This window comes from Mustela lutreola, chromosome 8, assembly GCF_030435805.1.
Source record: "Mustela lutreola isolate mMusLut2 chromosome 8, mMusLut2.pri, whole genome shotgun sequence".
NCBI lineage: Eukaryota > Metazoa > Chordata > Mammalia > Carnivora > Mustelidae > Mustela > Mustela lutreola.
The window spans coordinates 61,629,257-61,641,309 of record NC_081297.1 but is presented as its reverse complement, the minus strand read 5'-3'; positions in this window follow the sequence as shown (position 1 = coordinate 61,641,309).

The window sequence follows — 12,053 nt, the reverse complement described above, 5'->3', positions numbered from 1 at the left end:
AGGTATAAAGTGCTAAGTCGTTTTAGTTTTAAATTGTATTTCCCTGATGATGAATGATGCTGAATATCTTTCATGTTTCTATTTGCTATCTGTATCTCTTCTTTGGAGAAATGTCTTTTCAGGTCCTCTGCCCATTTTTAAATTGGATTGTGTGTTTTTTGGTGTTGAGTTGTATAAATTCTTCATGTATTTGGACATTGGACATTAACCCCTTATTGGATATATCATTCTCCCATTCAGTGGGTTGCCTTTTCGTTCTGTTCATGGTTTCCTTTGCCATGTAAAAGGTTTTCATTTTCACTAACTTGAAAGGATGTATGCAACCCTATGTTTATTGCAGCATTATTGGCAATAGCCGGGGTATGGAAGCAACCCAAGTGTCCATCAATAGACGAATGGATGAAGAAGATGTGGTACATATACAAAGTGAAATATGACTCAGCCTTAAAAAAGAATGAAAACTTGCCACTTGTAACAACATGGGTGGACTTATAGGGTATAATGCTAAGTGACATAAGTCAATCAGAGAAAGACAAATACCATATGATTTCTACTCATGTGTGGAATTTGAGAAATAGAACAAATGAAATAGAAAAAATAAAATAAAATAAGAGAAAAAAAAAAAAACTCTTCCTAGACTCTTGAACAGAAGGAACAAACTGGTGGTTACTAAAGGTAAGGTGGGTGGGAGGAAGGGTGAAATAGATAAAGGGAATTAAGAGTGCACTGATCTTTTTTTTTTTTTTTTAAGATTTTATTTATTTATTTGACAGAGAGAGATCACAAGTAGGCAGAGAGGCACCAGAGAGAGAGAGAGGAGGAAGCAGGCTCTCCGCGGAGCAGACAGCCCGATGCGGGGCTCGATCCCAGGACCCTGGGATCATGACCTGAGCCGAAGGCAGAGGCTTTAACCCATTGAGCCACCCAGGCACCCGAGTGCACTGATCTTGATGAACACTGAGTACTGTAGAATTGTTGAATCATTATGTTGTACACCTGAAACAAATATGATAACACTGTATGTTAATTATACTTCATTAAAAAATGTACTAGAAACAGACAAAAAAAAAGCTGGAATATAGTCCCTGCCCTTAAGGAACTTATAGTTTGTTTTTATTTATTTTTTAAAGGAGTTTATATTAGTTTTTAAAAAATTTTTATTTATTTATTTGACAGACAGAGATCACAAGTAGGCAGAGAGAGAGGGGGAAGCAGGCTTCCCGCTGAGCAGAAAGCCGGAAGTGGGGCTCATCCCAGGACCCTGAGATCATGACCTGAGCCAAAGGCAGAGGCCTTAACCCACTGAGCCACCCAGGCACCCCCTATTTTTTTTTAATAGAAGTTTTATTTTTAAGTAATCTTTATACCCAATGTGGAGCTTGAACTCACAAGATCAAAAGTCACATGCTCTACCAACATAGCCAGTCAGGCAGCCCTAGGAGCTTATATTCCACTACAGTGGGTAAAGCATAGCTGCCACGCAAGGTCAAAAGTGTCATAAGAAATATCCAAAGAAAGTGTCTAGGAAATTCAGATCGGAGGATGATCATTTGTGGCTGGCACAGTGGTGAGGGTTGGGTGGTGAAACCAGAAAAAACTTTGTAGAGGAATGATATTTGAGTGGCAAAGAGAGATTGTAGGCAGAGAGAACAACACTAGGAAAAGGATAGGAAAACTAGGCAGGGTTCAGAGCTCACTGAGGCTCAGCAGTGTGAGGGGGCAACAGAACATGCATAGTTGGATTGGAGCCAGAGTTTCCCCAGGAGCACAAAGCACTTTGGCTTTGAACCCACCACCCATGCTGAAAATCCCTGGGGTTGGTTCTCCTACTTGGTGATATCTGTATTCCTGGACTTGGAAACTTTCTCTACCACTGTCTGCTTTAGTCCAGCTGCTTAGAAAGTGCAGAGCTGAGAGCCAGGTGTCCCGGGTGTAAGTCTTGTTTCTACCACTAACTAGTAATGTGACTTTGAGCAAGCCACTCAGTTCCTTTAGCGCTCTGCTTATTTATCTGTAACACGAGCGGTCAGAACAGATTATTTCTCAAGTTGTTTAGTTAAAAAAAAATAAGAATTTCTTTTTTTTTTTTTGTCCTGTTATTCTCTTAACTGGGTCTCCCTACTGCATGAAATCTGAATCTGTATTCTGCCCACTTTTCTCTGTAACCCATTGTTGGAGCTGTAGCGATACAATAAATGACATCGCATTTCCCTCCTATGTTTGGAACCAACTGATAATCAAGACATACAGACATATGGTTAAACCATCCGCTTTAGAGCTGCAGCCCAGTTGGCTGGCGAATACTGTGTCACTAAATTAGAAAGACATACTCCTCATCACAAGGAGAGCAGCCCCTTCCTCTTACCACAGGAGAGAGCCTGCTTTTATTAGATTTTTTCACGTGTGAGCAGGTTGAATGCATGTGTCCTGTGGGCAGGTTGGTTTTGGATAAAAAACAGAAACCAACAAAAAACTGGAAGAGGCTGAACTGGGCATGCTCAGAGCTGTCTCTCCAGTTCACTGATCAAAGTCACAGTGGGAGAGTGGGGCTTGAGAGCAGCCAGGAATAGTACTGCTCACTGGTGCTCAAACTTCATGGGGTGTCACCTCACCTGGAGGGCTTGTGAAAACAGCTTGCTGGTCCCCGCTTCAGCGTTTGGAATTCAGTTGGTCTAGGTGGGGTCCAGGAACTTCTAACAAGTTCCCAGCTGATGCTGATGCTGCTGGTCCAGGGACCACACTTTGAAAACTGAAGCTCCATCTGAAAGCCTGTCCTCATGTAAAGATAACCCTTTGACACTCACCCTCATTTAATGGAACAATCAGGTTAAAATACCATTGTTAATCCTTTCACAGTGGGGAAATCATAGTGAATCATTTCACAGTGTGTGTATATATGAAATCACCACAACGTACCTTTATTTTATAATTTTATATGTCTATTTTAACATCTTATAATTTTAAATATCTTATAATATCTTATGATTTTAAATATCTTATAATTCTAAATATCTTATAATTTTATATGTCAATTATGCTCCCTCACTAAAGCCAAAATGAAAAAAATAAAACACTACAGTTATCTTTATTTATTTTGTTCCCTAGATTGTAGATCATAGGTTAAGGAGTGTATCTTGTTCACGCCTCCAGAACATATACCTGCGGTGCCAGGCACAAAAAGAGCATTCAATAAATTCATATTAAATTGAATTGAACCTTACACATGCCTTTGGTACAGAAAATTCTCCTTCCTTTCAGGCTAGTACTGTGCTATTCCTTTCAAACTATCTTCTAGGAAAGTCTCCTTGCCAAATGACATTTCTGTCCAACCAGAACTATACCAAGAATTGTATCTAGATCTATGCCCAGCATCTAGAACTGTACCAGGCACTTCTAATTTTGCCCTTGTTTGGCTATGCCTGAGTTCTGGTGATTGTCCTGTCCTGTCTGTTCCATCACAGTGGAATCTTGCTCAGGGCAAGGGGGAGGAACTCTCCTTCTTCTAGACCCAGCAGGAAGAACAGTGCTGTTCATTCAAAGAGCAGCAGGGAAAATACAGCCCTGGGGCAGGAGAATGCCTGAAAGGACCTCCTCTGGTCCCTTTCCAACAATTCCCATGGGATTTGGGGGAGGGGGAGGAAGTAGCAAAATTGATAGAAGGCCCAACCCATTCTACCTGACTCCACTGAATCCTTGAAGTCTAGACTGGCTCCAGCGTGGGCACAACAGGCATCTTTCTTGAAGCAGAGTTATGTGCTGTGGCATAGACAGGCCAGTGTTTTTCTATTGTATTTATGTATGGGGCCTGCCCTGGGAGGGAGAGATAGGAAGCTACTTCTTATTTGCAGAATTTCTCATATTCCCAATAGGGAGCAGGTGACTCCAGGGGAGCCTGCTAGGATTGCCTGTATATTTACCAATTCCTTTAGATGCTGTTTTGAGAGACCAGTGCAAAAACCTTGTGAGAGTATCTAAGATTCTTTGGAGAGAGAGATTTTACACTCCAAATGGGGGAAAAATGGACTGAAATAAGAAGGATTAGGAACTGGATAGGGATGGAGGCCTCATTCCTTTGGAAGGGAAGGTCTGAGTAGAAACTGAGAGAGAGGGGGCCTGGGTGGCTCAGTGGGTCAAGCCTCTGCCTTCGGCTCAGGTCATGATCTCTCAGGGTCCTGGGATCGAGCCCCGCATCAGGCTCTCTGCTCAGCAGGGAGCCTGCTTCCCACTCTCTCTGCCTGCCTCTCTGCCTACTTGTGATCTTTCTCTCTGTCAAATAAATAAATAAAATCTTAAAAAAAAAAAACTGAGAGAGAAGTATTGGTCAAGAGACACTTCCTGGAGGAAGATGCCTATGGAGCAATTTGGGAAATAAGAGAGGGATAGGTGAGTTACAAAAGAAATGGGACAGTAATTCTAGGCTGCATGGACGTTAAAGAGTCATGAAAGGATGAGACTGTTGTGAGGGATGTGTTTTTTCACATTTGAAGGGAACTTATGAGCCAAGTTTGTATTGTATATTGTGCCATGGAGGGAGATTTCTGAATTAGGAAGGAATGAGATACGATTCTCTTTGCCATCTGGTGGATAGACAGAGAGAAGGATATGGATAGACAGACTTCTTGGGAGACAGTTGTAGAAACTACTACAGTCATCTAGAGCTTTGCTTTTCACAGTATGGTCTGTGGACCACCAGTATGAGTATTACTGAGAGTTTGTTAAAAATGCAGAATCGTAGGCCCCAATCCAGACGTACTGAATCAGAATCTGCATTTTTAATAAGCTCCCAAGTGATTTGTATGCTCTTTCAAGGAGGGATCTACACTGGGGAAATTTAATTTGGGGAAGAGGGAGAAATGTGGGCCCTGGCTCCCCTCCTGTCTCTAGGCCTCCCACACCAGTCACTATGCCAGGGTTTGGCGCTCTGCCCACTTTGGGAAAATGCCTGCTGTGCCCACGCTGGAGTCTGCCTGGTCCTCAGGGGCTCCCCTGGGGCGAGCTCTGCGTGGGTTGGGAGTGCTGCCAATTTTATTTCCCCTACTTCATGTGATGGACTGAAAGGGACTGGGGAGGTCATGTTAGTCATGCCCCGCCTCAGGGTTGTACTGTCCCTTAATCAAATGAGTGATAATTTGGTGATGCTAATTGAGGAGCCTATGGGGGTTGGAGGGATTGAAATAGGAGTTCTTAATTGTCATGGGAATTAGGATATTTTCATGATATTTTTACTTTCAAAGATATTTTCATCTTTCAAAAGCTTTAAGGAGAGACCAGATGACTGGGTAAGGGGTTATACCCCAGTAGCGACCAAATCAATGCTTTGTAAGGGATCTTTTGATGATTTCTAATGGGTTAATAACAAAATACATGAGACCTATAATTCTGGAGACTTGGGGTAATAGGCAATGCAACAATTTTACCAGGTGGGCATTGAGAATTTTCTTCAACTTTTTTTTTTTCCAGAGATTTTATTTATTTATTTGGCAGATGGAGATCACAAGTAGGCCGAGAAGCAGACAGAGAGAGAGGAGGAAGTAGGCTCTCTGCTGAGCAGAGAGCTTGATGCAGGGCTCCATCCCCGGACCCGGGGATCATGACCTGAGCCGAAGGCAGAGGCTTTAACCCACTGAGCCACCCAGGCACCCCTTTTCTTCAGCTTTTGAGGGTTTGTATACCTCACCCACAATTATAATGAGTGATAAGAAGAGGCCAATATTGAGGGAAAACATCTTGAGATTGAACATTGGAGAGAATTTTCTGAGATTAGAGGGTGACTGGAGGAGTTGGGAAGGTGCCGTCTCTCTGGTCATTCACATGGCTGTCTCACTTGGGTTTGGAATGCCTCAGATGGGCTCCTGCCCAGAATCAGGGAAATGCACAAAATGAACACTCAAATTCTTTTTTCTCCCAAGAATTCTCCAGTCAACTCCTTAAATGAGAGCCTGGAGTGAGAAAGAATGAGAGTCAGGTGGTGAGAAAGAAGAAACAATCTTATTAAAGCAATAAAATTTGTTAAAAATTTTAAAACAGGGTTTGGGTTTAGGAGAATATGTTGCATTTTCAGGTTCAAAGAAGAGTTTTAGGTTGCCTTGTCCTTCCACTCCAGTATTTCTCTTGCCTTATTGATGAGATTGTAAAAACTCCTAAGAGAAAATAACATTTCTTTTATGAATTACTTCTCTATATCTCCAATGCCCCTCAAATGATCATGATAACAATAGTTCCTTCACCTATCCCCTATACTGTGTTTTAAGCACTTTCCATCATCACCTATTTATTTTTTAGTTTATTTTAAAAAAGGATTTTATTTATTTATTTGACAGAGATCACAAATAGGCAGAGAGGCAGGCAGAGAGAGAGGGGGAAGCAGGCTCCCCTCTGAGCAGAGAGCCCAATTTAGGTCTCGATTCCAGGACTCTGAGATCATGACCTGAGCCGAAGGCAGAGGCTTTAACCTACTGAGCCACCCAGGTGCCCCCATCACCTATTTAATACAGAAGTTCTATGAGGTGAGTATTGTTATCCTCATTTTACAAATGTCAAATCTAAGGCTCAGAGAGGTGAAGTGATCTGTGCAAAGTGAGTAGTGAAGCTAGGATTTGCACCAAATTTGAGCAAAACTCATGCTGCTCAACCCTGAGCTACAGTCTGCAAGGAATAATGGCTTAGTAAGGGATAGATGACCACTGAAACTTGATGGCATAGAAGTAACTGAAAGACAGTGGATAATTCCAAATAATGAATAATGAAAAAACAATTTCTATTTGTTTTATGGAATGGAGTCAGAGACACACTTAGTGACACATGCAAGCTTATACTCAGACATTCTCTCATTCACCTTCACTGTGCCCCACCCTGTAGTCAGGAGCCTTGGGAAGGGGGAGAGGCTGGGTATATTATGGTCATAAAGCAACTCATTGAAAGTCATGTGTGTGTGTGCATACTATATGGACATAAGTGTTTGAATTTGAGTGGAAATATGCACGGAGGAGTGGGGTACATTTATCTCGGTAGGTCTATAAACATGAGCATATTTGGGTGTGATGTGCATGTGTGCTCTGTGTGTGTGTGTGTGTGTGTGTGTGTGTGTACACAAATCCTGAAGGAGTTAAACCAGCTATAAGGAACTGGCTGCCTTCCACCCCTGGCCCTGGTTGATGTGTTTGTACCAAACCCTGATATTTATTTTTCATCGCCTCTCAAGGGAACCTCAATGAGTTTTCTTTCTGGGAAGTTTATGGCTAAGATGCTGGGCTGCTTTGGGGCCCCTATAAATCTGCTATAATCAGAGGAGGTTTGCAGAGAAAGAGAAACAGCAGCCGCAAGGCAATCCCCTCCTGTCTTTTACTTTCTAGTCTAATACACAGCTGCCCTTGTATGTACACCATTCACGTAACCACCTCCCCTCTCCTAGAACCCCCTGATGGAAGGTACTAAGAGAAGTCATTTTATTTACTTCTTTGCTTTCAAGTGGAACTCTCCATTTGAGCCATCCCGGAAAGAGGAGAATTAAAAATTATACTAATTAAGGGGGCACCTGTGTGGCTCAGTGGGTTAAGCCTCTGCCTTCGGCTCAGGTCATGATCTTAGGGTCCTGGGATCAAGCCCCACATCGGGCTCTCTACTTGGTGGGGAGCCTGCTTCCCCCTCTTTCTCTGCCTGCCTCTCTATCTACTTGTGATCTCTGTCTGTCAAATAAGTAAATAAAATCCTTTAAAAAAATTTTACTAATTAAGAAATCTAGGGTTGTGATTATGAGAAACGAATCATTTGTGAAACTAATTTCATAGAAAGCAATGAGCTTTGACAGAAGCAGGGATGGCAAGAGGAGTTGAATGCGTCTGTTTACTTCTTTAGAAAACCTGAAGCAATTAAAAAAAAAAAAAAAAAAAAAAAAAGAAAACCTGAAGCAAAGCTCCTGGAAGCAGGAGGCAGGACAACCTGCACATGGTTTGAAGGCAAACACAGCCCAGGAACTCTCCTCCTCCATTTGCCAAGGCTGGTAGTTGGGAGATTTTTTTTTATGAGGGATTTTTATGACAAACTTTACTTTACATTTGACATTTAACAGCATCTCTTGTCCAGAGAAGGAGGAAATATAGATATTTATTGACATATAGTGTCCGAAGATTGAGAAAAATTGACTAGGATAGAAGGAGGAGAGGTTTCTCCCTTTCTCCAGGTATGCAAATTACCTCACTTAATTTGTGTAACATATGCTTTTCTGTGCTTTGTGTTTTTCTCAGTAATGAGATTAAGAAATCATTTTGTTGTTAATAAAGAACTCAGTGGGGGGAGAGAGGTGATGAGAGACATATAGATGGAGGCATCATGGGTACCCTGTCCCACTTGAACCGCATACCTCTTAAATAAGACAGACGCAAGAGAAGTGAGAAATGGATCCTGAGCCAGGGTCCAGGTCCTGGCTCCTGTCTTCCCTAGTCAAAGCCTCCAGCTTCTGCATTTTAATCTTCAGTTTCACTGGTTTTTGCAGTTCACTTTCTAATGATGAACAAAATTCAATATCAAATAATGCCCGAAGTAAAAAGTCCTTCCCAGTTGCCATGTCTTTTCCTTGGAATTCCTTCCTCCCAGTCACTGACTAGTGAAATCCTACAGTCATCGTGCTCCAGTTTAGAAGTTACCTCCTGCCCAAGCCTTCCTGGGTAATACGTACCAGAAGCAATTTATTTCCTTTGACCTCCTCTACTCCTTTTGTCAGTCTTCTCATAGCTGTCTTTCTGCACACTGTTTTCAGTTGTGACTATCTCGTGTCTTCCCTTTCTCCACCATTCAACTCTCCACCTCTGGAGTGGGGAGACTGTGCCCTGTATATTTTTATATTCTCTCCATGGCGCTTAACACAGAGCAAAAGAATTGCTAAATGACTTTCATGCCTGGTATAGAGTCGTAGGGGAAGAGGCCATGGGTAGGGATGTAGAAGTAGGGGCCATTATGATTATTGATTAAGGATATTATTATTTTTTATTTTATTATTATTATTTTTTAAAATATATTTTTAAAAGATTTTATTTATTTATTTGTCAGAGTGAGCACAGGCAGACAGAGTGGCAGGCAGAGGCAGATGGAGAAGCAGGCTCCTGCTGAGCAAGGAGCCCGATGTGGGTGGGACTCGATCCTAGACGCTGGAATCATGACCCGAGCCGAAGGCAGCGGCTTAACCAACTGAGCCACCCAGGCATCCCAAGGATATTATTTTTTTAAAAGATTTTATTTATTTATTTGACAGACAGATCACAAGTAGGCAGAGAGGCAGGCAGAGAGAGGAAGGGAAGCTGGCTCCCTGCTGGGCAGACAGCCTGATGCAGGGCTCCATCCCAGGACTCTGAGACCATGACCCGAGCCAAAGGCAGAGGCTTTAACCCACTGAGCCACCCAGGCGCCCCAAGGATATTATTGTTAATAAAGGTTTGGACATGATACTTCCAGGTATAGATATATAACTAGGAAATTTTTTTTCCACCAGTAGATTTAATTCATTCTTTCCCTCATTCAAATCTAGAGCTTTTCCTAGTGGGAAATAGATAAACAAGAAAATGAGTGTTCAAATAATTAGTGTTTGATAAACACCTGAAGAAAATGAACAGGATCTTGTGATAAAGAATAACAGGGAATTTTCTTTAGATAGGGAGGTTAGGAAAGGCCTTTATGGACACTGTAATATATTTATCCTATTATTATTATAAATTAATTCAATTTATAACCTGAAGAGCAGTAATAATAAAATCAACGACAGAAAGAGAACAGCAACCTTCCCACCAGGGGGCGTTTTTGTCAACCCAACCTTAGATTTGGTTCCTCCTTTGGTCCAACTTCCCAACCTCCCAACTGCCTTGGGAAGAGGGGAAGTCAAGGCCCTCCCCTTGCCTCAGGATGGACCCTGCCCCCTCTTCTCTAGCCTAGGAGTCGGCAAGCAAAACAGGTGTTAAGAGCTTTGATCTTATTAGAGACTTGGAGACAGATCAAGGTAGAGGCCTCTGAAATAATGCCCCAGGATGTGAGAAGCTGGGGAAGAGATGGAGACAGAAGTACACAAAGAGAGAGGCAAATTGCTGTCACAGAGACTCCCTTTTACCTCCCACCTCAGTCTCAGTGGGTTCTGGGTTCTGTCCTTCTTGGGGGAGCTGATCAGGGATTTTGGATTTGGGGGAGGGGGAAGATATCCCCTGATTGACTTTCGAGACTCACCCTGGTCATTCCTGGATCTGTGCTCCACGGTTGAAGACCACTAAAGCTGTGAGGAGCATGCGGTCTGCCAATCTCCAGGCAGCCTCAGCTAGTTCTTTCATTACCCGGGTCTTCTTTTTTCTACTCTCCTGCCCGCCTCCTGCTGGCACAAGTTGGTAGCATTAGCTTTTGCTTCTTGTAGAGGAGTGGTCACATTAAGAAAGCCTTGGGAATGGGTAAGGAGAATCTGAGACTGGTACTGGTACTGGAGTTTTTACACCTGCTTGAGCTCTGCTTCCTGTTAGAATAACACAGTTTGGTTGCTAGCTCAAAAGTAATGGTTCCTCTTCTCACAAAGGCCCTGACCTCCTTGGTCATGCTGAGGGACCCTCAGATGGCTGAGAAGTCTTACTTAGGTTACCATAAGATCCTCTGATTGAAGTTGTAGCCCTCACCTTGCCCACCCCACTGGGACCAGCTTCCGTGCAAGGCTGTCCTGTACAAGGGTAAACGCTGTACATCTGCTTCAAGAGAAGCCCTTCCTCTATGCTCCATAGTCCAGAATTATGCCTAGAGGACTCACATTGCTTTATTTTGAAGAGATACTTGTTGGAGAAGGAAGAACTATACTTTGCACTGCTCAGGGCATACAAAAGACACACTTCTCATCTTTGGAGACCGACAGGCACTTTGGAATAGTGGTACCTACAGAGCCCTTGAAGTCAAACAGCCAAGTTCTTGTCCAAGTTGGGCCTCTTGCTGCACCTGACGCAGGATCTAACATCTGCATTAGGTCTGGCACCTGAGATGGGCTCAAGTGGGTTTCACATCTGGCAAGCGACTTCATGCTATGGGTACAGGTAAGTGAGGTAGGATAGAATGAACACTACTTGGAGGAGGAAAAGGAAGAGCAAGGCCCAAAGATACGTGGAGGCAGAGGAATGGTGAAGCTGACTCCGGAACCCTGGGAGCCCAGACTTAAATCCATGGCAGAGTTCATAATCTGTAAACTATACCAATACTCTAGTTTCTAGCTGAAGGTCCTTTCTGGAGTCTCTCTCTCAGTGGGCAGCAGCATTATTGGCTCCCTTCTGAGGCAGACAGGATGGGGCACGTAGCTTAGGGCAGGCCAGGACAGATTCTGGTGTCAGAGCTGACATTAACGTGGATGAATATGGACAGATTTTCCCAAGGAGTTTTTTTTTTTTTTCAAAAGATAGAGGATGAGAGGATGGCAGATAGAGGAAGGAAGAGGGTCCAATTATCTTCTCTTGGTTCAGTGGATTAGGGGATGGAAGAGAAGGAAAGGCTTCGGTCAGAATCATGGACTCTCTTAACTACCTTGCTTTCATACTTTATCCCTTTTTAACCATCATCCAAGTGATTGAAATAGGAAATAGCTTGCTAATCACTTCCCCGATCCTCTATTCCACAGCACGTGAGTTTACCTTGTCAAATTTCCCTTCAGCAGGTGCTCCTGTGACCCGTCACTTTCAGGGAGAACAGCTTTAAGTCCCAAGTCCCTTCCAGAAAAGACTCTGCAACACCAAAGCAACGTGTATATTGGGGATTTCTCCCTTAGGCCTAAACTCATGTTGTTTTCCTATAGAACAGCTGTCTGCCTCCCTCTCTATTCCTCTCCCTTCTTCCCCTTTTCCCTCCTCACCAGGTCTATTTCTTTCTACAACCACTTCGTGGAGTTGGGGATAATGTTCTATAAATTTCATTTACTCTACTCTTGCTTCTTCATTCTTTTGATTCTCCCCTTGCAAACTCTCCCTCCCTCCCATCCTTTTAACCCATCTTCACCCACTGTCTGTTCAGTTCTTCCTGCCTTAATTCTCCCTCTTTTCTCCTTTTCTTTTCCT